We start from the raw sequence: 24,382 nt of genomic DNA, 5'->3' as shown, positions 1-24,382 counted from the left end.
AAAAATACCTATAGAGAAACATACACATTTTTATCAAATGCTATAAATGCTTTGAGATGTGAGTGGTGTATCTTTGAGGTGGGGAACGCCCCAGAAGACCTATTGTAGAAGGACATAAGTTAATTTAGTATTAAACCTGCTAAATTTTAGCTGTTTTGTGAGTAGACATCATTTGTAAGGAGCTAAGTGTGTGAATATGGAGCTAACTGATTTGGAAATCGAAATTTGGGAGCCAGCTGCCTTAAGATGTGTTCAGACAGGGCATGTGTGGTGTGAGATGCCGATAGAGCTTAACAACTTATCTTTGTAGTTAGGCTTCCTGGTTTGAACCCTGACCCACTTCATCCTAGATGAATGTTCTGGGGCAAGTCATTTAACATTGTTTTGTCTCACTGCTGTGTAAATGGCATTTAGTAATTGTGTCTACCTTTTGCAGTTATTGTGGGTAGTTAGTAAATCACTACACGTAAAGGGCATTGTAAGTCTCCACGTTCGAAGCCAAGTGTTCCATGAACATTAGTTCTTACTATTGCTATTAGTGTTACTATTATGGATAAAATTATAAAAGTAATACTTTGTTATACAATACAATTTAAGCACCAGCATAGGAAAAGACAAAGGAGATGAATAGCAAGGGGGACATCCAGGGAGGAGAGACAAAAAATTAAATAAATAAATGAATTTAATAACATGTACCATATAAGAAAAAAATGAAGGTGATTCAAGACTGAGCGAATAACATAAGAAAAACCTGAAGTCATAGATGGGCTTGTAAAATGAAAGTATTGCCCTAGCCAGTTTGGCTCAGTGGATAGAGCGTTGGCCTGCGGACTGGGGGGGGGGGGGGGGGGTGTCCCAGGTTCGACTTCGGTCAAGGGCATGTACCTTAGTTGCAGGCACAATCCCAGTGGGGGGTGGGGGTAGTGCAGGAGGCAGCTGATCGATGTTTTTCTCTCATCGATGTTTCTAACTCTCTATCCCTCTCCCTTCCTCTCTGTAAAAAATCAATAAAATATATTTTAAAAAATTAAAAAATAAAATGAAAGTATTATTTTCTAACAGTGATTCACTAAAGGGTTGAACATGTTACTTTGTTAATGTTTGAAAATAGAAAAGAAAAAAGACAAAAAAGAAGGAGAGATAAAAATATATATAAATAGGTTAGTGTCAAGAGAGTATACAATGAAGCATACACAACATTTTATCTACATTGCGATATTTTTCCTAAACTAATTTGGAATTGTTTTTGAGTGACTACACAATGTATACTATTTTAAAATAGCAAAAAGTGGAGATAACTTCTTTCAAATGAGAACTTATTATATATTTCATCTTTAAATCAATACACCACCTTATAAATGGGAATTGAATCCACCTAACTGTATCAGCATGGACGTAGGTTCCTTATTTTAGGTGTATAAAGAGACTATTGTTACTCTTTGGGAAAAGTCTTGCTGTGCAATTTTTCTGTACATGTTTTAGAAGCATATGGGGTATGCTGCCAGCACTGTTCTCTTTCAAAGCCTGATTCACTTTGTAAATGCTATAAGTGGCCATATTAATGGGTTTGAGATGGATGTGGCTATTGGGGGTATTGCAGAGATAATAAGGGGGCTCTGATGAATTAAGTGTATGTGTTCCTGTAGGGCGATGGAAATAGAATATAATCATAAGGAATTTTCAGCCCTGCATCTGTATTTCACCTAAAACACTCTGTTCATATGATTTTTCTCAACCTCAGGCTTCTAACTAGCTGAGAGGGATATGGAAGATAAGCTTCTCTGAGACACAAACTCTAATTTTCACTGAATAAAGTTACTCATATATGTAGGTATATCTAACTAAATGTTTTGCTTTAAAAATTAGACATATTACTTAGCAATATTTTACATAGCAGAATGCTATACATATTTTGGTATGTGTAATGAGCCTTTTTAATATAGAGATAATATGTGTAGTAGTAGCAGATTTGATTCCCAGACAAAATATCAAAACTTATTCTCTGCTAATTTTTATGTGCTGTTTCATAATACAAGCTATAATGCAGTTCTTTCATCTTCTAATAATGTAATGGTTATGATGTAAACTATGAGGGTTTGGTTTGAATAATTTGGTTTAAAAGTTACTGGAGGAATAAAATGCCATGAATTAAAATATTTAAAATAATTGTCGATCACTGTCTAATTGTAAACTGATAGACTGCATGGTTACTCCCAGTCCTTGGATCTCATTTCTGGCGGATTGGTTCTTCCCTCCTTACCGCATATTCCTTAATGACCCACAGACTTTATCGTCCCCCTATGGTCAGGCTTTTCCATATGGCTTTCTCCGGCTAGTAAAACAGGAGAGGAAATGGCATAGGCCAATTCCAAGAGGAAGTTTCAAAAGCCATATATGTTTCTGTCAAATCTGTTGCAATTTACCCTCTACCACATTAATGTCATGGTACTGAAGTCTTCTTTTTCAGTCTGAATCCTGAAATGAGAACAAAATGTGAAGGAGGAACAGAGTTTCTAACTTTATTGTTTTCATAAGCCACTGATATTTACAGCAAAGCCGACTAATGTAGTAAGTTTTGTTAAAGACTCTATCACAGGTTCTGAAAGTAAATCAATAAGGCCTTTCAGATGAGTAGCAATTGCTTTACAATAAGCTTCTCAAAGGCAATGTCTAAATTTAACTTAAATTTGAATTTTCAAAGTCTAATATACAGCATGACACATAATCGCTAATAAGTAATTATCCACTCCCTGGTGGATTGATGAATGAAGGAATGACTAACTGAACGAATGAATGAACGATTAAATAAATGGTATATCCGGAACTGATTACATTGTATTAGGTACTAAAGATTCAAAGGGATCTGAGTACCCTCAAAGGGTCATAAGAGGTTCAAGAAAAATATTGTGAGTTAGGAAAAATATATGCTGAAAAATTACAAAGATGAAATCAAAGCACTAATTTAGCCCATGGCTATTGATGGGTCTGTTAGAAAAGAATAGGAAAAAAAACCCAAACCAAGCTCCTTCTTGCAATTTCCTCTGCTGTAGAAATGGCATGTCCCTAATGAGGCAGCTCTCAGGTTTCTGAACAATTAGGCCTTTAAACTGAGAAAGGTACATCATCCAATCCGACTCGCAAACTTTTAAAATCCGTTTTTAACATCAGAAGAATACATCCTGATTTTGTTTATACCCTTTCCTAAATTGTCTACAATAATAGCTGTAAAAGATAAAGATAAAAATAACAGAAAGACATAAAAAGCTGTCCATAAATTATGTACAACATACAAACTATAATGTTTTCTGAAATTTGCATTCAAAATACACATTGATTCTTTGTGTATACTGTAATTTCAGTAAATCATATAATTTTTAACAAATGCAGAATATTTTATGTCAAGATATTTTCACATCTATCTAAATCAAATGTGCAGAAAACTGTACCATTGCCCATGTTCTCTGCATTAGATGAATATTGGAATTTTCACTCAGTTGAGTGGCTAAAGGAATGCAAAACATTGTCTTGCATCCCAGAAAACAGTCTCTGCATTTTTGAGCTACATTATCTGCTTCACCAAGTGCTGTCATTCTGCTTATTTTTTCCCTCCAAGTTGTCAGCTGCAGGGAAATTCAGATTAAACTATCCAAACTACAAAGTGGGGGGAAATAATTAAAGTTGTCTGACACTAAACTTACCATGTAGTCTTTAATTTGTGAAATGGTAAATATTAGCCTCTTCCTTGATCTCTACCATCTAGAACTCCCAGTGGAGAAAGCAGTTGGCTTCATTTGTAAAGCTTTTCTCTGAAGACAGGCAAGCTGTAAAAATGCACTAGTTTATCAGAATTCTTTAGAGATTTTTATGTGTGCACACTTCATTGATTGTCAGTTTTCTGATGAGGCTTGCTGGAGTTTAGAATGCTCCCTAGAAAAAGATTCTTGTTCTCTGGGAAATGAAACCATGCTCTGCTAGCTGGGGAACAAGAAAAGAGCGAAGGGGAAGTAATGGGAGGAATGGATTTCACTGTGGGGTTTAGTACCTGCCTTAGCATCAGCTGATGGGCCAGTGAGGTTTTCCTGAAAAATAATTCAGCTCTAAATTTGGCTGTAAAATATTTCATTATATGATCTTTACCTGCACTCTCATTATACTTAGAGGGAATTCATTTCACATATTTTCACAAGATGAATGTTATATTTTAAGAATTTGCAGATGAGTAATTATGAAATTCATGTGAATATAACATTCCTTTAAAATGTTGATTACTGTAGAATGTAGTAAGACTCAGATATAAAAACAATACACACTTAAAATCACATATTCTGTGGGTAAAGAAAAGAAAAATCAATCAGAGTCACATATGGTCTAGTATGACCAACTATCTATAGTCATTTCACAACTTTAATGTAGCTTTACTGAGCCATAGACATACTCCCTCATGTGCGTATTTTGTATAGAGTGTGCAGTAATAAAGTTAAAGTAACATGAAATTCAATATTCTTTTCTCTGAGGCATATCCCCTGTAATATCACTACCCAGTGACTGGCCTCTGCTTTTCTTTTTCCTTTAAGTTGTAACTTATTGTATTACAATGCTATGCTTTAGAATCTATGGGTGCTAAAGCAAATATACTGATTACCACATTAAGCTGAGAAAATTAATAATATAAACATAAATATTATCATTTGTAGAAATTGATCATATCCATTCTCTATTCCTAAATCAGTAATGCACTAAAATAATCCAAGTCTCTTGAAAATATAGCTACATTTTATAGAGGACATACAATAAAGAACAGAAGTGTGATTCCTGGAAATATGTAATTAGAACATACTCAGAAGATTTAAAAAAAAACTGAACCATAAAAAAACTACAAATTTTAAGATTATTTTAATGTATTGAAATAGAAATGACTAAACTTAATCTTAAAATAAGAGTAACGGCTAAAAAAAATTTGTGTATGATATCACAGTTTTACATGAATGTTTAGAATAAATTTTTAAATGTTTGAAATATTTTTAGGTAGATAATGAAAAAAAAACTTATTTTGAATCATTCACTTTTATTATCAAAACTAGTGGCCTGGTGCACAAAATTCGTGAACTGGGGTGGGGGGTGTCCCTCAGCCCAGCCTGCACCCTCTCCAATCTGGGACCCCCTCATGAATTGGGCCTAAACCGGCAGTCGGACATCCCTCTCGCAACCTAGGACTGCTGGATCCTAACCACTCACTTGCCTGCCTGCTTTATTGACCTTAACTGCTTTTGCCTGCCAGCCTGATCACCCCCTAACCACTCCCCTGCCAGCCCGATTGCCCCCAACTACCTCTGCCTGCCTCATCACCCCTAACTGTCCTCCCCAGCTGGCCTGATCTCGCCCCCAACTGCCCTCCCCTGAAGGCCTGATTCCCCCTAGTGGCCTCTGACTGAGCCCCCACCAAGATGGCTTTGTCCTGAAGGAAGTCAGACATCCAGAAGATGACCGGTTGACCCGGTCTAATTAGCATATTACACTTTTATTAATATAGATATCCTATCTAATAATAGACAAACATGGTAATTGACCGTACCTTCGCTACGCCTCCCATAGGCTAATCAGCGAGATATGCAAATTAACTGCCAAAAAAGATGGCGGCTAATTTGCATACTGCAGGCAGATCCTGCTGCGCTGCCCCACCTGGTGATTATAATAGAATCAAGGACATAGAAAGGGAATGGACTGACTATTCTTGGGGGGGAGGGGAGGAGTGTGGGGGATGTGGGAAGAGACTGGACAAAAATCGTGCACCTATGGATGAGGACAGTGGGTGGGGAGTGAGGGCAGAGGGTGGGGTGAGAACTGGGAGGAGGGGAGTTATGGGGGGAAAAAAGAGGAACAAATGTAATAATCTGCACAATAAAGATTTAATTTTAAAAAAATAATAAAATAAAAAAATAAAAAAATAAAATAGTACAATGCATGTTCAGAAAAATATCAATTGAATGGGTCATTCATTTTATTTATGTGCACACTAGTATATCAGGTAATTGACACATGAGTGAAAACACAGAACTTGAGTAAGAAAATGCAGTAGGTTTTATTTTCTGACCTCTAAATGAAATGAAATCCCATTGTTTGCTTAAAAAAAGAGAGAATTCTAATATAATGAACTAAATGTATAAGAAAGCTGTGTTTTATTATTTCTCTATGTGCCTAACAACACATTTATAAACTATATTCTTTTCAGTTGATTTGATGGTAATAAAATATTTTTATTGCTACTTAGGGAAATGAATTAAAGAAAAAATATATATTTATATTCTTCTTAAATAGAATGCAAAATAATATATCAGAACAACTGCTAAAAAAACTAAATTGACTTAAGTTAATTGACTTAACTTTGAGGGAAAACTTGCAAATTTTATTATTCTTGTAGACTTGATGCTACTTAAAAATGAATAAAGAGGTAGAAATATTATTTGTTTCTATGGATTTAAATTTTAGGGCACTATTTACATGCTAGGTGGCTTTGAATGAAAATAATTTTAGATTATTATATAATAAATACATACAAAACTATCATATTTACGGATGCTATTTAAAACACAATTAACATAAAATAATTATCAATATCTTTTCAAAATTAATTCAGCAACTCAGCCATAGTTATCTGCAAATGTCACACTGCTATTTTCCTATTTTGTTAGTAAAAAACCAATTTAAATTGTGCTATGCTAAAATGCATGGACATTTTGAAATTTCTATCACCTGGGGGTTGTTTTTATACATTTACTTAATTTGATAGTTTTTTCATTTTTGTATAGAAGTGTCATCAGTTTGTTACATTTTGGTAAAAATAAATACACAGTTGAAACAGATTTTAAACAAGTATTTTTATTGTTGAAAGTATTACAAATGTCCCCCCTGACCTCCACTGACCCCTTCTAACCCCAGGCTTTCACCACATTATTGTCTATGGCCAGAGGTTAATCTTTTCCCACCCACCCTCACCTTCCCCCTGAGACTCATTTTTTATATTTTTCACTCAAAAATTTATCTTAGCAATCCCAAATACCATAGTCATTTAAAGAAACTCAAACCCCTTAGTTAAGTTCTGTTGAAAGTGAGTTTTTTTCAATTTTTCAAATCAATTCAATATATTCTTGTGATATATGTGTTTTATAAAATATTTTATGGCTATTTAAAATATGTTCAGTATTTCTTGAGCATTTTTAAATAGAAATAAATTTGGGTTTCACACACAAAAAATAAAATATGTTCAGTACATTGGTAAATTTAATAAGCACAATAAAAATTGTTATGTTTAAAACATAGGGGCCTAATATAAGGTGACAAAAGAAGATTTGACTTTGTATGGTGGTCACACATTGCAATATACATATCTTGTAGCATTGACATCCACACATGAAACCTATATTATCCTATTAACCAATGTCACCCCAATAAATTTAATTAAGAAAAAAATAGGACATTACTATTTCCAATATACACTGAGTGGCCAGATTATTATGACCACCCCATCAGTACTTTGTTGGGCCACCTTTTGCCTTCAATACTGTGGCAATTCTTCTTGGCATTGACTCCACAAGATGTTGAAAGGTGATGCGAGGAATCTGACACCATGCCTGATGAATAGCACTGTCCAGTTCTGTGAGATTTGATGGTTGTGGAACCAGCTGCCTGATGGCTCTTTTCACTTCATCCCACAAATGCTCAATTGGATTGAGATCTGGTGATTGTGGGGGCCACCTAAGCAAGGTGACATCTCCCTCATGTTCTTGAAACCACTCCTGCACAATACGAGCACCGTGTCATGGAGCATTGTCTTGTTGGAAGAAGCCATCTCCATTGGGCTACGCCATCAATATGATAGAATGAACTTGATCAGCAATGATACTTAGGTATGTTGTGCTATTCAGACGTTGTTCCACACGAATTAAAGGGCCCAAATCATGCCAGGATAACATGCCCCAAACCATAACACTGCCCCACCAGCTTGAAGGGCTGTACTCATGCGTGTGGGGTGCATGCTTTCATGCTGTTTCCGCCAAATTCTCACTCTGCCATCTGCATGATGCAACTGGAAACGTGATTCATCGGACCACATGATTTTTTTCCAGTGCTCAGCTGTCCAATCCTGTGTTCCTGTGCGAATTGGAGACGTTTTATCTTGGTAACTGCAGACACAAAGGTGTTTGGACAGGCCTTCAGCTTCCATATCCCATACGATGCAGTGTACACTAATTTGCCTACAAACATCAGGTGATCACAATAATCTGGCTACTCCGTGTATATTTCAATGAAACATAAACAAAATATAAAAACTTATTTGAATAATTACTCTTTTCCTCCCAGGGGAATAAATATTACATATTTTAGATAAAAATAGGATATCTATCTCTTACTTTTCTCCATTGCTAATTTTTTTCCTACATTTTAAAGGCAGTTTATACCTCATCTTCAAACATTATTTATTTATTTATTTTTTAGTCACATTCTGAGGTTTTTAATATATGAATTTTTAAAAAAATTTTATTAGGGTGACATTAGTCAACATGAACATATAAGTTACATGTGTGGATTACTAATTTACAAAAAGTAAAACATTCTTTAAAAAGAATTCACCTACTTTTGGGGCATATACACTTGCCTTGCTCACATACCATTTAAAAGCATATGCTGTTTATTCTGACTGGTATCAACCACTCATTGTCATCCATTAACCCCACTAATTGTGCTAAGGCTTAAGGACTAGCAAATCTTTCCTTCAGTTTTAAAAAATAAATGTTTAGGCAGAACAATGGAAAGAGAAAATGGTTAAAGTTTTGAATCCTAATGTCACTTTCTGTATTGTACTATATCCTAAAATTAGAGTTTACCACTAATTTAGACAGAACATAGAATAAATGTATTGCCAAAACAATCATAAAAATATTAACAATGATAATTTGGGGAGAACTTGCTACTTGTTAGGTTCAGTGTTAATTACTTGACATAGAATTTCTCATTTAGTTGGATCAAATTAAGGACAATTATATTTTTGCACATACTTATTTATATTTACATATATAATGAAATGTTAAATAATATATTAATATGACTACTAAAAAACAGCATTTGTGTGTATATTCTGGAATATAATCGTATTAATCCATTTAAGGGAATTTCAGGGGATGGAGCTAGAAAACCATCAATATACGTTGCCTGACTCCTAAATTTGCATTCATTACCACTACAACCTATATAATCCTTTTAAAAAAACTGTCTAGTACCCACTATGATTGAAAATGTCCCCAGACATTGTGAGAGATTAAAAAATGATGACGTGCCCTGACCGGTTTGGCTCAGTTGATAGAGCGTCAGCCGGCAGACTGAAAGGTCCCAGGTTCGATTCCAGCCAAGGGCATGTACCTTGGTTGAGGGCACATCCCCAGTGGGAGGTGTGCAAGAGGCAGCTGATCGATGTTTCTCTCTCATCAGTGTTTCTAACTCTCTATCCCTCTCTCTTCCTCTCTGTGAAAAATCAGTAAAATATATTTTTAAAAAAATGATGACGTAAAAATAATCTATAATCACAAAAACCTTACCAAATACATGTGAAAATAATATTAGCACATACTAACTTCTGTTACTTCAAAGTCCATCCCTCACCCCCTAAATGGAAAACTTCTTATCCTTGCTTACTTAATAACTCTGTCTATAGCCCCTTCTGTGAACCCCACAATGCTCTTTCTAGGAAATTTCATATAGCTAATATGAAATAATAATATTCACTTTCAATATTATCCAGTAATATTCAAAAATATTACAAGGTTTAGCACTCTAGTATGCTGTAGGTATGCTTTCTTACTTTTATTTATATCCTCACTTTTACCTATATTCTGGAGAACAGGGCATAGAACTTTTCTACACATCTCTGCATATCTACTATTGTGTTCAGAATCTGGCACATAATATTGCTAGACTACAAATAAATGAGCATGTAATTAATCATGTTCTCTGTGTCCTGTAAAAATGGAGTAAGTACTATAAAAGAAGGTGAGATCAGTTGATCCAGTGTAGAATAGTTGAAGTTTAGATAAATACAGGGGAGAAAAGAAAATAACATTTAGAATAAGAAACTGCCATGAGAATATATCTTCTATAAAGTATGAAGGTTGGAAGTCTTTCTGAAGAAAACCTGAATAAATAATAACAAAATCATAAGGGTCAGAAAATGTATGGCCTATAAAGGCAAAATCTATATAATAAAACCTTAATATGCAAATCAACCAAACTACGGAATGACCGATCATTATGATGCACACTTACCACCAGGGGGCAGAAGCTCAACACAGGAGCTGCCCCATGATGGTCAGTGCTCTCCCACAGGGGGAGCACTGCTCAGCCAGATGCCAGGCTCATGGCTGGCGAGTGCAGCAGCAGTGGCAAGAGCCTCTCCCACCTCTACTGCAGGCAGGTGGTAAGGAGCTAGGCATCCTGGACTGGGAAAGTCCTGGATTGCGAGAGGGATGTCTAACTGCCTGCTTAGACACTCCGGGATAGGGCCTAAGCCAGCAGCTGGACATCCCCTGAGGGGTCCTGGACTGCGAGAGGCCGCAGGCTGGGCTGAGGGACCCCTCCTCCAAGTGCACAAATCTCATGTACTGGGCCTCTAGTAGTTTAATAATTTTCTTACAGGTGATCAAAGTACCTAAAGGAACTACTTGATCATAAATGTCAAATTCTTAAAATACTGACTTAGGAAAACTCTCTAAGACAGACACTAGTAATTTATGTAGTAAGATCAATCTGAAGAAGTTCAATTGTTTAAGCTTGAGTTGGGGAGACTCTCCATTAGGAAAATAGTAATGGTCACAAAGATCAAATTGAGTCATATTAAGAAAATTGTAAAACATATTTCAAAACCAAAATTTAAATAACTTATGGCATTTTGTATTTTTGTATCAGGAAAGAGATGAATCAAATTGAAGTCTGTAAGGTATATAACTGAGGGAATGATGGTGCTAATGGTCAATTAAAATAGATAGAGATCAACCAAAGGACTTGTATGCGTGCATATGAGTATAATCAATGGACACAGACAGTAGGGGCTGGTGAGGACATGTGCTGGGTGGTAGGGGCTGCCTGGGAGAGGTCAATGGAGGAAAAAGGAAACTCATGTAATACTTCAAACAATAAAGAATTAAAAAAATAGATATTAACATTTCATGGATATGTTTATAATATGTCAACTTAAAGTGTTTTGCTGTTTTAATTGAAGCAATATGGGCATCAAGAAGAGTGCACACATCACAAATGTACAACTGAAGAAGCAGGGTAAACACATTTGTGTAACCACCATACACATTTATAGAATTGCTAGGTCACTTGGGTGCGTGCCTGATTAAATGTGATAGATAATCTCAGATAGTATTTTAAAGTCCTTATAGCAGTTTATACTCCCTATCTGTACTACATGAGAATTTCACTTTCCTTTTGAAATGTATTTACCTTCCTAAATATTTTTTTTTTTCTGCAGCAATTGTCAGCATTTTGAGTTATATAGGAGCTATACATTATTCTGGGTGTAATAGTAAAACTAGTCCATGACTAATTGCACATAATAAACTTAGTCTACTGCTGTTGTTAAGATTAAACAACATGCAAAAGAATATCAGATATGAAGACTCAATATACTTTTGAAATTAAGACTTTGCAGCTGAATAATATCCTAACACTCAGTGAAAATGTCCTTTCTACCACTGAGCTTTTCACAGCATTATAAAGCAGCTGTCCAGCAGTTCAAGGTATTAAAGGAGGTTGTAAAGAGCTTTGGATCACCACCGAAGCCATTCATACATGAAATCAGAGAAGGCTTTTGTGGGCTGGATGTAGTAGGTAATTAATTTGGGAAAATTCCAGAGGTTAAGACCAGATGAGCTGTTCCAGGTTTTCTGGTCCTGCTGCTGCTGATAAATGGGTGACAAGTTTTTGTTTTTTTTTTCGGCATTGTAAGAGACTTCCATAAGACTTCTGCCTCTCCAACAGAAAAACTAAAAATCATTGTGCAAAATGGGTTAAATTTCATTCCACAAATAGCATGCAGGCCATCTTACAATGTGAATTCTTCTAAATGACATATAAAATGAGGATATTTTTAGCTCAAAGAAACAGAAATTGGTTGTCACAGAACTTTAATGAGACTGATGGGGTAAGTAATTAGTGTAAGAAGAACCATCATGTTCTCTGAAGTAGTCATTGATCTAAACACTGTATTTATAGTGAGACTCTTAAGACTTTAATATAAAAGTCAATGACTATTGTTACTTAAGGGGGAAAAGGCACTGGCTTCAAAATGACAGTGATTTAATGTCTGCACTGGTGGGATGCTAAAGAAAATATTGTTAAATGCTATAGAAGACAATGCTTGTTAGTAAAAATATAATCAATAAATCTGTAGACTTATAATAAAATTAATGCAAAATTTAGCTAAAATAATGATGGAACTGTGATTGTTATAATAATTTTATTAGAAATATCCTAAAAGTTCTGTCACATATTCTAAGAAATTTGTTTAGAAACTGCAATTAAATAATTCAGAAATAATTAATTCAGAAGACAATCTATTAAATTATAACCCTCCCCACAGGTTAACTTGGTACCAAATGTATTGTTTAATTTATCATTCTTAGTATTTTTAGGCAGCCTCAAGGCAGAGAATGAAGTAATAATAAATAGGGAATAGTGGATAATTAGAGAAGGAAATGTGGAACAAAATTACTAAGGGCTTTAGGTGAAGTTCATTATTACTATTTAATAGTGCCCAAGAGCATTCGATCAAATTATGGATCAAGTTTAAAAGTGGGCTGAATGAAATCCTTGTGGAGGAGAGTTTTCTAACTTTCTTTCTCAGAATTCAGCTAAATGTCATAAAATATATTCAAAATATCTCTCACAAATTATATTTGTCCAAGCCTTATAGAGAATCACTTTGGGGGAATTATGTGTGTATTTTAGGGGGGAGGGGTAAAGTCACACATCTACACTAACAAAAGAGAAACATGGTAATTGGCGTACGACTGCTACCCTTCCCATTGGCTAATCAGCGTATCCTTATGCAAATTAACTGTCAGCCAAGATGGCGGCCGGCAGCCATGCACTGAAGCGAACAGGGAGGTTTGCTTCCTCCAGGGACTGCAGACTCCAACGTTCCCCGCCTCACTTTCCGGCCTCTCAACTGCAACTCTAAGCAACTATTACTATGTTGCAAATAAGAAGCTAAACAAAACGGGCTTTCAGTCAGCCCCGGACCGCAACATTGTATCCATGTTTTCAGCAGCGAGGCCTCAGAGCTAAAGCTGGCCCAGAATTAAAAAAAAAGAAAGAAAGCAAGGAGCGGTTGGGAGCTTTTAGTCAACTGCCAGCGGGAAAACAGCCCTCAGCCCCTCACCCAGACTGGCCAGGCACCCCAGTGGGGACCCCCACCCTGATCCAGGACACCCTTCAGGGCAAACCAGCTGGCCCCCACCTGTGCACCAGGCCTCTATTCTATATAGTAAAAGGGTAATATGCCTCCCGGCACCGGGATCAGCAGAGCAGCGAGGCTCCCGGCACCGGGATCAGCATGACAGGGGGCAGCGCCCAAACCTCCTGATCAGCCCTGCTCTGTGCCTGATAGGGGGGAGCTCCCCAATCCCCCGATCGCCCTGCGGCTCTGTGTGTGACAGGGTGCAGCACACCAACCCCCTGATCGGCCCTGCTCTGTGTGTGACAGGGTAGAGCCATAACCACTCCATCGGCCCTGCCCCGAGTGTGACAGTGGTGGCGCCCCAACCCCCTGATCGGCCCTGTTCTGTGGGTAATAGAGGGTGGCGCCCCAACCCCCCTCCACGGGCCTTGCTCTGTGTGTGACAGGGTAGAGCCATAACCTCCCCATTGGCCCTGCCCTGAGTGTGACAGGGTGAAGCTCCCCAACCCCCTGATCCGCCCTGCTCTGTGTGTGACAGGGGGCGGTGCCCCAACTCCCCTATCGGCCCTACTCTGTGAGTGACAGCAGGGAGCTCCTCAACCCCCTGATGGACCCTGCTCTGTTAGTGACAGGGGGCAGCGCCCCAACCCCCTGATTGGCCCTGCTCTGTGCGTGACAGGGGGTGGCGCCGCAACCTCCCCATTGACCCTGCTTTGAGTGTAACAGGGGGCTGTGCCCCAACCCCCCAATCAGTCTACCCTGAGCGTGACTGAGGGTGGCATCGCAACCTCCCGATCCGCCCTGCTCTGTGCATGACGGGGCGGCGCCCCAACTCCCCAATCGGCCCTGCTCTGAGCCTGACCAGGGGCTGCACCTAGGGATTGGGCCTGCCCTCTGCCACCCAGGAGCAGGCCTAAGCCAGCAGGTCGTTATCTCCCGAGGGGTCCCAGACTGTGAGAGGGCACAGGTTGGGCTGGGGGACCCCCCTCCCCCCGAGTGCACAAATTTTTGTGCACCGGGCCTCTAGTATTAAAAATAAGAGAGAATAAGAAAAAAAGGAAACAATGAGAGTTAGAAAGTAAAAGTAAAACCTGAGTTGTTTGGCAATAGGCCGTGTGCCACACAGACTGAGACCATTACACGATTAAGCAGTAAGGCACTTTAGGGGTGACTGACTAGTTAAGGGACGTATTGTAAGTACAGCCCTCAGGCCATTTAAATGCATGGGGAAATCTTACCTTTCTAACTGTACATATTTTCTCTTTTCTTTTGACTCACCCTAGAGCATCAAATATCCATGATTAAACTTTTAAAAGGTGTAAATGCATAATTTATTTGTTTTTCTTATTTTGTTTCATTTCATTACCATAGTCATGACTATGCAACCTATGAATGCTAACCAGCCATGTGTTATGGAGATATTCCTCTCAGTTTCTTAAATAAAGCCAGTTTATTTAGGTAATGAGTTAGAGATGTGCAGTTTCTGTATATGCTATACAGAACTAGGAACATTTGTGGTCAGTGGAAGGAAAGTATGCCAGGCCTGTTTATCCAGCTATATGCTGCAGGCTAAGTGACATGTTTGGAAATTGTATTGGTACTAATAATAATGATATTAATATTAACAATAGCATGTGCTTGCTTCATGAATTCTGAGTAATATGTGCCATATTCATAGATAGCTTGGCTTCCCTGGTAATGTTTGTCATGGTACTAAGCAGAAGAGACTAATTCCAAAATTTCAGCATATTTGGCCTATAAAGGATATAAAAAGCACTATTTCAAATGTTCTTTATACTAGTGATAGCTATGTTATTGGATATATTCTAAAATCATTGTGAAAAATAATATCATAGTTGTTGTCTAACTTGTGTTGGATAAAATATTTGTATTACTATATAAACCCCCAAAAGTAAAAATGAAAAAAAAGAGTTGACAATAGCATTCAATGAGCACAAAATCTCAAGAATAAATTACCCACGTATTAGTTGATAATCAGTATTATCTCGATGTGATTTAATCAATAATTCTAAAATACTCACCTTTGACCAGTCACTTTGCTAGGACCTGGGGATATGTAGATTGATCAGTATTAAAATGTTAGGGGTCCAAAATAAATAGCAAAGGCACATACAAACTCAGCTGTTTATAAATTGTATGAGCTATGAAAGGTAACAACAACAACATCAACCACAACAAAAAATGATAAAAGACCTAAGGAGAAAGGAAGACTTGTTATTTTGCCCATGAAGATGGCAATGAAAACAAAGAAGGAAGCCCCTGCCCCTTCCCAAGTCGAAGCTACAGAAAAGGTTTTGAAGGCAAGGAAAGTGAAGAAAGGTGTCCTCAGCCATTAAAAATAAAGAATATCCACACATCACTCACCTTCCCACACAGAAGGTAATGCGACTCTGAAGGCAGCCTCAATATCCTCAGGAGACGCAAGCATGACCACTATACCATCCTTAAGTTCTCTCTGACTGCCAAGTCAGCCATGAAGAGGACAGAAGACAACAGCACACACGTGTTCACTGTGGATGCCAAGGCCAACAAGCACCAGATCAAACTAGCTGTGAAGAAGCTCTATGATGTTGATGTGACCAAGGTCAACACCCTAATTAGGCCTGATGGAGAGAAGAGGGCATATGTTTGGCTCCAGACTATGATCAACAGAATTGGGATCATCTAAACTGAGTCCAGATGCCAGATGGCTATTTCTAAATATAAAGTTTTCCGACCTTTTCCCCCGCTCCCTCGTTTTCTCCACCCGAAGTGGTGTGCGCACTCCTAGTAGTGGTTGCGTGCTCAGTCCCCCTGTGCTACTCTCGTTGCCCTTTTAGCATGGCCGGCATTCTGTTTGAGGATATTTTTGATGTGAAAGACATTGACCCAGAGGGCAAGAAGTTTGACCGAGTGTCCCCACTGCATTGTGAGAGCGAATATTTCAAGATGGACCTTATCTTTGATGTAAACATTCAGATTTACCCTGTAGATTTGGGTGACAAGTTCCAGCTGGTCATAGCCAGTACCTTGTAGGAAGATGGTACCTTGGATGATGGTGAATATAACCCCACAGATGATAGACCTTCCAGGGCTGACCAATCTGAGTATGTAATATATGGGAAAGTGTACAGGACTGAGGGAGGCAAAGCTTCTACTGAAGCAGCAACACGTCTCTGCCCACGTGTCCTATGAGGCCCTGCTCATGAGGCTGCAGGGCGATGCCAACAACCTGCATGGATTTGAAGTGGATTCCAGAGTTTATATGCTGATGAAGAAACTGACCTTCTGAACCACCTGGGAAGCCAACCTTGCTGCTCAGCCACTCAGGTCATAGAGAGTTGTTCAAGTCCGAGTTGCAGTTGCTGTTGTCCTCTTCAGGAGGGGCTGGCTCTCTGTCCACTGGGGTGCTTCTCTACCTGGTCTGGACTCAATGAGAAGCTGTGAAAGACCCAGCAGGAGAGTTTAAAATGAACCACAAGTTGTTTTTGTGTGTATGATTTTTTTAAAATTAAACTTTACTTTTTTCAGAAATAAATAAATAAATATAAAATTTTACACTAAAAAAAAAAAAAAAAAAAAACCAAGGAAAAGAAAGGCTTTACTAAAGAGTTTTCTTTTGAGTTAGGTCTTGAGGTTCTTGGCTTATGTATTTTCCTTATTAAGGTAGGGGAACAGAGATTCTCAGAAACAGTATTAGAAAAGACCCAGCTTATTGGTAGCAATGGAAAGTAGTTGCTGAAGCATAGGTTAGAAACTGAGTATTGGATAAAACTGAGGATGGAGTAAGTTGGGTCCTATTTTGAAGAACTGTAAATCCAATGATAAAATTATCATTAAATATCCATTAATTAGAAGTTATGGGATGATTTTAGGAAGAGAATGGCAAGACTTACTTCCCTTTTTAAAAATATAACTTTAATTTATGAAAAAAATTGATTACAAGGTAAAAGGGGAACCTTAAAGAGTTAGCATCTGAATATAAATATGATCATGTTAGATCAGAAAATTTTAGTTTAATGAGTAGAAATGTCTGGAAGGAAATAAGAATCATTGGAGAGAACTCTGACAGGTGTTTGTTGCATTTTTCAAGGCAGAGATGATGGCAGTTTGAAAGGAATTTATAGAATATCTGCACATGGATTAGGTGTGTGTCAGGGTGGTGAGTCATTAGGGCAAGAAACAAAGAATGACTCTTAAGGTTGGAATGGAAGGTCTGAGTGGATAACATGTAATATGAAAGGGAACACTGAAATATGAACAGCTTTGGGGAGGGTGAAGATAGTTAATTTTGAAAATCATAAACCTGAGCTACTTGTTAGTTGTCTAGACAAAAGTAGCAAGTAGATGTTTAATTGACTTTAGGTCTGATGGAGTTTATGAAACATTATGTCTGGATAAACAATCTTAGGGAGTGTGTGTGTGTGTGCATGTGTGTGTGTGTGTGCGTGTGTGTGTGTGTGTGTGTGTGTGTGTGTGTGTGTAAATTACTTTTAAGATTTAGATCATAAGACTAGATGAGGCTATCTGGGGAGTACAGAAGAAAACAAAGACTGAGAACCAAACCTCAAGTCACCAAATTTTACTTCATATTTTTTATCCTTACCTGAGGATATGTTTTTATTGATTTGGAAGAGAGAGAGAAACATCAATGGGAGAGAGAAATATCGATAGGTTGTTTCCTTTATACATCTCCACAGGGGATCGACCCCACAGCTTAGGTAGGTACCTTGACCAGGAATTGAACCTGCAACCTTTTGGTATACCAGAAAACACTCCCACCAACTGAACTATCTGGCCAGGGTAGGTTACTGGTTTTTAGATTTTAGAGGCTGGGTAAAGGTAAAACATTAATAAAAGAAACAGATATGTTGGTGAGGTGTATAGAAGCTAAGAAAAGAAAGCAGAAGATGAAGACAATGGCCAATGTTTTCAGATGCTGACAGTTTGGGTGAGAAAGTTTAGCAACATGAAGATAATTGCAAACTTAAATTCAGTAGAGATTTGTAATAAAAACTAGATTGGTATGTATTGCTAGTGAAATGGGAAAGTGGAAGTTGTGAACTTAGATAACATTTTCCAGATGTTTAGATAAGATGGGTAACAGAAAAATCAGAGAGTAGCTAGAGCATACTGTTGGGGATTTACAGTGTCAATCCATAATATGCTTCCCACATAAATTCAAAATAATTTAGAGGTAGAAACAGGAGCCAAATACATGGAATAATAATTATGAAACATGGCACTATTGATTTTTGGTTGGAGGATGTGGGTAAAGTATGCTTCCAAATGGACTTGCTAAAATGCTCTGCCCCATTTCATCCACAAAAAGATTAAACTTTGCAACAGAGCTCTTGAGGAAAAGTCTTATTTCCTCTATAGACACCCTTATCCAAACTGTTGCTTGATTCCAATAGAGAGCATGTGGGGTTCGTGATCTGCTTAGTCAGTAATAGATTAGATCCACCCAATCCAGAAACCAGAGCAAAGATGAGCTATCAAAAATATGACTCCTATTGAATATTTATGCCTCATCTATACTCAGCACTGGATTCTTTTACCTACTGGTTACAAATTTGGGTCATCCAAAGTTTAGTTATCCTCTTTGGAAAAAAAGAACATAAGTCTATCTCGGTTATCCTACTCTTAGGTTCCCAAAAGGGTCAGTGTAGAATCTTCCCTGAGAAAGAAAATAGCACATTAATTTATTATCAATCCCACCCTGTATCCAAAGCAGACAATTTACTTCCTGTCCTGTTACCCATCTAAATATCTCCAACCACACTCTTCAGTTAGCTTGACCATTGACTCCAATTATATTAAGTGACATTAGCTATGTAACGTCAGCAATATACCAGTACCCTCCATTTGAGTAGCTCCTTTATTATTCTGAAGGAGGGAAAATGCATATCTCTGTCCTACACTACCACTGCCTCCCATTCATTCTCTGGACACGCCTTATTTTCCAGCCCAATCCATGTAAAGTCAATAGGGACAAGACTGTAGTCCCAAAAAAGCCAGGTTTATGGACCTATCTCAGAGAGAAAGACTGTACACAGGAGGAACTATGAGAAGTCTCCACAAAGGAAAAGTATTATAGGATTTGGGACAAGTGGCATTTAGGAGAAATCTAAATGAAGCAAGGTTTTGATAGGCTGAAAACAATGTGGGGCTTTGTGTAAAGGGGTTTCCACTATGAGGTCTGAATTGGAAAGTGGATCCAGAACCCTGTTTCCATGGAAACTACAAAACTTGATGCTGCTGTTCTGTATCAAAATGACTTACGTACATAGGTAGCTGTGGCATGTTTTATTCTTAGTAATATGCTAGCAAACCACCAAGTTTCTGATGGCATGACTTTCAGGTGACAAAGTATTTTAGTGATTAGGTGTTCAGTAGTCACTAAAGAAGGGGGTTGTTTGATGCTTTCAAGCAGCAGCATATCCTCAGTGATACACCATTTTATGTTTGAGCCGATCTTGTCTGATACCCTAGCAGCCTAGCCTAATGAATAGGAGGGCCAGTTTTAACTTTCTCAGCATGTGCCAATTTTAATTTTCTTGTTACTAATTGTTTTACATGTCATGATCACTTTATTTGCCATTTTCTCAGGCTGGAATGGTCTTGCCTTATATATTCACATTTGTCACTCCTCCTCCCCTAATTTTCCCAAAGTCATTGTCAGTTCAACTTTCTCATCCTACCTAAAAATTTCAACTTAAACTTATCTCCTCTGCATTACTTAGGCCTTATCACTATTTCTTTTCTTACTGCAGGAAGCAGCCTCTAAAATGACCCCCAATGATCCTCATGGCCTTGTGGAATCTTCTGTCCTTTAAGGGTGAGCAGTACTTATTGACTCACTTCTAACAACCACTCTACCCAACAAACAAATACACATGGGCTTGTTAACTTACTGAAGTTAAAAAAAAAAAAAAAGAGTGATGAAGTGGGCATAGGTGTGGCTGGAGTGGAGAACGAAAAGGATGGCTGCAGCAAATAAGGATTAAAAGGTAAACTGATTATATCCTCAAGGACCTTGTAAGGCCAATCATAGGAACTTCATCCTATGGGCAAGGAAAAGACAGCAGGGCATTATATTTCAATGAGTTAAATGACTATTCCATTTCTAGGAAGGGAACCAAAGACAACATTGCTCATGAATCAGAGGAGAAACATTAGAAATATCCTATAAAATATAATGGGATTAACTTTAAGCAGTCATAGTAATGATCAAAGATAAAAAGGAATAGATGGACAAAACATTTCAGGGATAAAAATCCTCATGTCTTTTTTCAGAATCAGTGAATTTATTATAAAATAATATGAGAGTGAGGAACAGAGAATGATTTGGACGTATGTCCTTGGGATGCTGAATCTGCTTATAGTTTCTGTTTCAATCACAATTTACAAAACAATTTTATTTATACTGCTTTCTATTGTTTCAGCAACCTTGTGATAAATTAATATGTATTGAATAACAAATAGGGTTTACACACTACTAAAATGGCTCTGGCCACTACTAAATCTATATATATATATATATATATATATATATATATATATATATATATATTTACCTACTAGGGGCCCAGTGCACAAAGATTCATGCACTGGGAGAGGGGCCCTCAGCCCGACCTGCACCCTTTCCAATCTGGGAGCCCTCAGGGGAGCCCTTTCCAATCCATGAGTTTCTGACTGTCTTTGCAATCATATGAGTGAATTGTCTGAACCCCAACTCAGTTTGGTTTGTTGCTCACAGAATAATAGAGTCATTTTTTTTTTCTTTGCTTCATTGGTGGAGATTTCCTGGAAGTTTTAGGATATCTTCCCCTTTAATTTTTCCTAGACACTCTGACTTTACTTATGTCTCTCACCTTTGCTTTGCCTCCATCCCCCACCACAACAGTAACTTGCTCCAGGCTCACTTTGCTCTAGTGTCTAAGAGATCTGTCTGCCACCAGAACTATGATTCCCAGCATTCCTGGTGCTCCCTGCGCTCTGGGCTTCTGCTTCAGGTCCTGGGGCTGCCACCAGAACTACTATTCCCAGAATTCCTGATGCTCCCTGTGCTCTAGGTTTTCCCTTCCTGCTCTGTCTCCATCCCATGACCTCCCACTCTGCCAAGTCCTCCAAGCCACCAGCTCTCCCTCTCTGCTCTCCATCTGGCAGGTTGGGGAGCCAAGTTCCCCAAGCCACTCCACTCTCTGCTGGCTCTCTCGCTCTGCTCTCCGCTCCAGCGGCTTGGGGGAGCAACTGAGGGAGCCACGTCCCCCCAAGCTGCCGGCTCTCCCGCTCTGCTCTTTGTTGGGTTAATTTGCATACTCACCCCTGATTGGCTGGTGAGCTTAGATGAGGGATGGTCAATTTACATGTTTCTCTTTTATTATATAGGACTGTCTTTGATTCTCCCCTTAATACTAGATAAATGGGCTTTTATACAGAGCTAATTTAATGGGCATGCATGTAGTAGGTGATGTCTGTGTGTCCCTGAAAAAAATATTTAGATAGTGAAAGGGCGAGGGCTATGCCCTCCATCTTGCCTGTATCTTCCATGTTGGGGCCACGCGCGGCCTTCTTCCCGGAAGCCCAGGCCTCTGCTGGCCACTCCCGAGATTTTAAACTAACCAATGACAATCAAGGGAAGTGCGCGCCATAGATATGACCACATCCTGTGTAACAAGACCCGGCTTACGCCTGGCCAATCAGCAGGACCCACAATCCCCTCGCGCCACCTCCCTATTAAAGCCGGTTTTTCCCACGTGGGGGCACTCTGCTCCGGGTCCCTGGCCTGGCCTGAAGTGGAGTCGGGTTGGCTAGCCCACAATAAAAGGACCTTCTGCTCTTGCATTGAACTGGCTCCCAGTCTGGTCTTTGGGGATCTTGGAATCTGGGCATAACAGATAGTACTTCTCAAACTTTAAGCATATAAATCATCTGTGGATTCTAATAAAATGTAGCTTCAGATTCAGTGGTTCTTGGGGCCTGAAATTCTGCATTTATAATAAGCTCCCCATGATGTCAATGCCATTAGTCCATGAACACACTTGGTTAGAAATGATTTTGACTAGAACCACATGCATGTCTGTATACACACACACACACACACACACACCAAAATACATTTGCTAAAACAGGTGTGCCTTCTGAGACAATTACAATGTATTTGATTTCAATTTTAAAGTTATAATCATTTCTCACAGGTTTCTAGGTGAATATAGTTGCTGCCAATCATATACATCCCCTTTCAGTAATATAACTGCATTGCACTTACATCTCAGTTGTCAGTATCCCCCTGAATGTTTTTAAACATGTTAGTGGTCTTTTTCAAGAAGAGATCTTATGAAGAACCACAGCCTTGCTGCTTTTTTATTAATAGTTCTTTTACGGACAACTTGGATGCATGCCTCTTCACTTTGCAACTATTTTAAAATTAAAATTACTTTCAACGCATTTTAAATATTTCTCTGGAGATAACATCTGCTTGGAAGCAGAATCCTTAACTCTCCTTTCATAGGTCTTTTTTTATGATTCCATAGCCTTATGTGTTTCCTTAATAATCCAAAGCTTCACACATAATCCAAGTGTGCACACTGGACAAGTCAGTGCATTGTTTTAAGTAAGTATCCACACTGAATAATGTGTATTTTCCAGGATTCCTGTTGCCACTCATGTGAATGGTCCACATTTTGTTAATGTTACACATGCCATTTCTGAGGGTCCTTTTATTGCAGAATACCCTAATGTTCACATTCTTGGCTTATGTCTTACCGGACATGAATTTTGTTCCAATGGCATCTTTCTAAGAAGGCACCTCTCACTCTTGGTGGTGGCTGCTGCTGCTGCAATTAAATTCTTCATGGACTCTGTACTTTGCCCTCCAGTTCTCTTCTTGAGATCTGGAATATGTAATCTTAATACATCATATTTATCAACTATGTATAAGGGTCACTTGTCTGACTACAAAAAGGTTTATTTTCTAAAGAAGATTCATTTAGCGATAGGCACGCACACACACACACACGCCCACACACAAACAAGAGTAGCCTGCAAATGTTTGTGTCCATGACCCACATTAAAAATGGTAGATAAAGCTTTGTTTTTCATCTGAATGAAGAACCAAATAGTGCAAGAGTTCATCAGCTCTACCTTGAATCTTGTCCTCAATTTTTCAAGGCTATTTAAAAGAACAAGCTTTAAACAGATTTTGTATCTCAGTTGACAGAGATATAAGAGCAATTTAATAATTAGACAGTAACGATGAGCCACAAACAAGTTGCATTTGTTATTGAATTTTTGCTCAGCTATATCTACCAATTACTAAATAAGATGGTTTCATAAGTTGATGTGTACTATAAAAAACAGCATACATTTAAAAAATTATAATAATTCTTTCCATTCAAGTTCTGATCCCTCTCATTGTCCTCATTAATCAAATTTCTGTATGTATATTGGAAAATATCTAGGACCTCCACTCTATTGCATTAGTCACTTTTACTATCTGTCCCAACATATACTGTCTTAACAACTTTAGCTTTATTACAATATTAATAAATGTTGGGACAATTCTCCATCTTTAGTTTTCTTCTTAAGTAGAGTACTTTTGTATGCTTGGGTACAATTTCTTCAGAAAGGGCTTTTTGACCCCTCCTCACAAAATTGTGAATGATAGAAATGAACCTAGAGATCAGTTGGAAAGGAAAAATCTTTAAAATATTGGGTTTATCCTTACATAAAGTTCTAGTACATATTCAACTGCATGTTTTTGTTTGTATAAGTGGTATTACTTTTCTTAAATGTATTTTGCATTCTGTATCAATAGTGAATACAATTGTAAATGACAAAATATCCTTCATAAAAAGGAATCTTTAATTTTAATGTACCTAAATTTATACATTCTTGCCTTGTCATTTGCTCTATAAAAAATTT

General features: G+C 38.0%; 1 pseudogene; it reads left to right on the top strand.

Moving 5' to 3' along the window:
• Nucleotides 1–16,294: 16,294 nt before the first annotated feature.
• On the top strand, nucleotides 16,295–16,745 carry LOC139005040 (DNA-directed RNA polymerases I, II, and III subunit RPABC3-like; annotated as a pseudogene).
• Nucleotides 16,746–24,382: the final 7,637 nt, after the last annotated feature.

The sequence above is a fragment of the Myotis yumanensis genome, unplaced genomic scaffold (assembly GCF_028538775.1).
Source record: "Myotis yumanensis isolate MYYU_CA2020_CCGP unplaced genomic scaffold, mMyoYum1.0.hap1 SCAF_3, whole genome shotgun sequence".
Taxonomy (NCBI): Eukaryota; Metazoa; Chordata; class Mammalia; order Chiroptera; family Vespertilionidae; genus Myotis; species Myotis yumanensis.
This window is presented reverse-complemented; position numbering and strand designations above follow the sequence as displayed.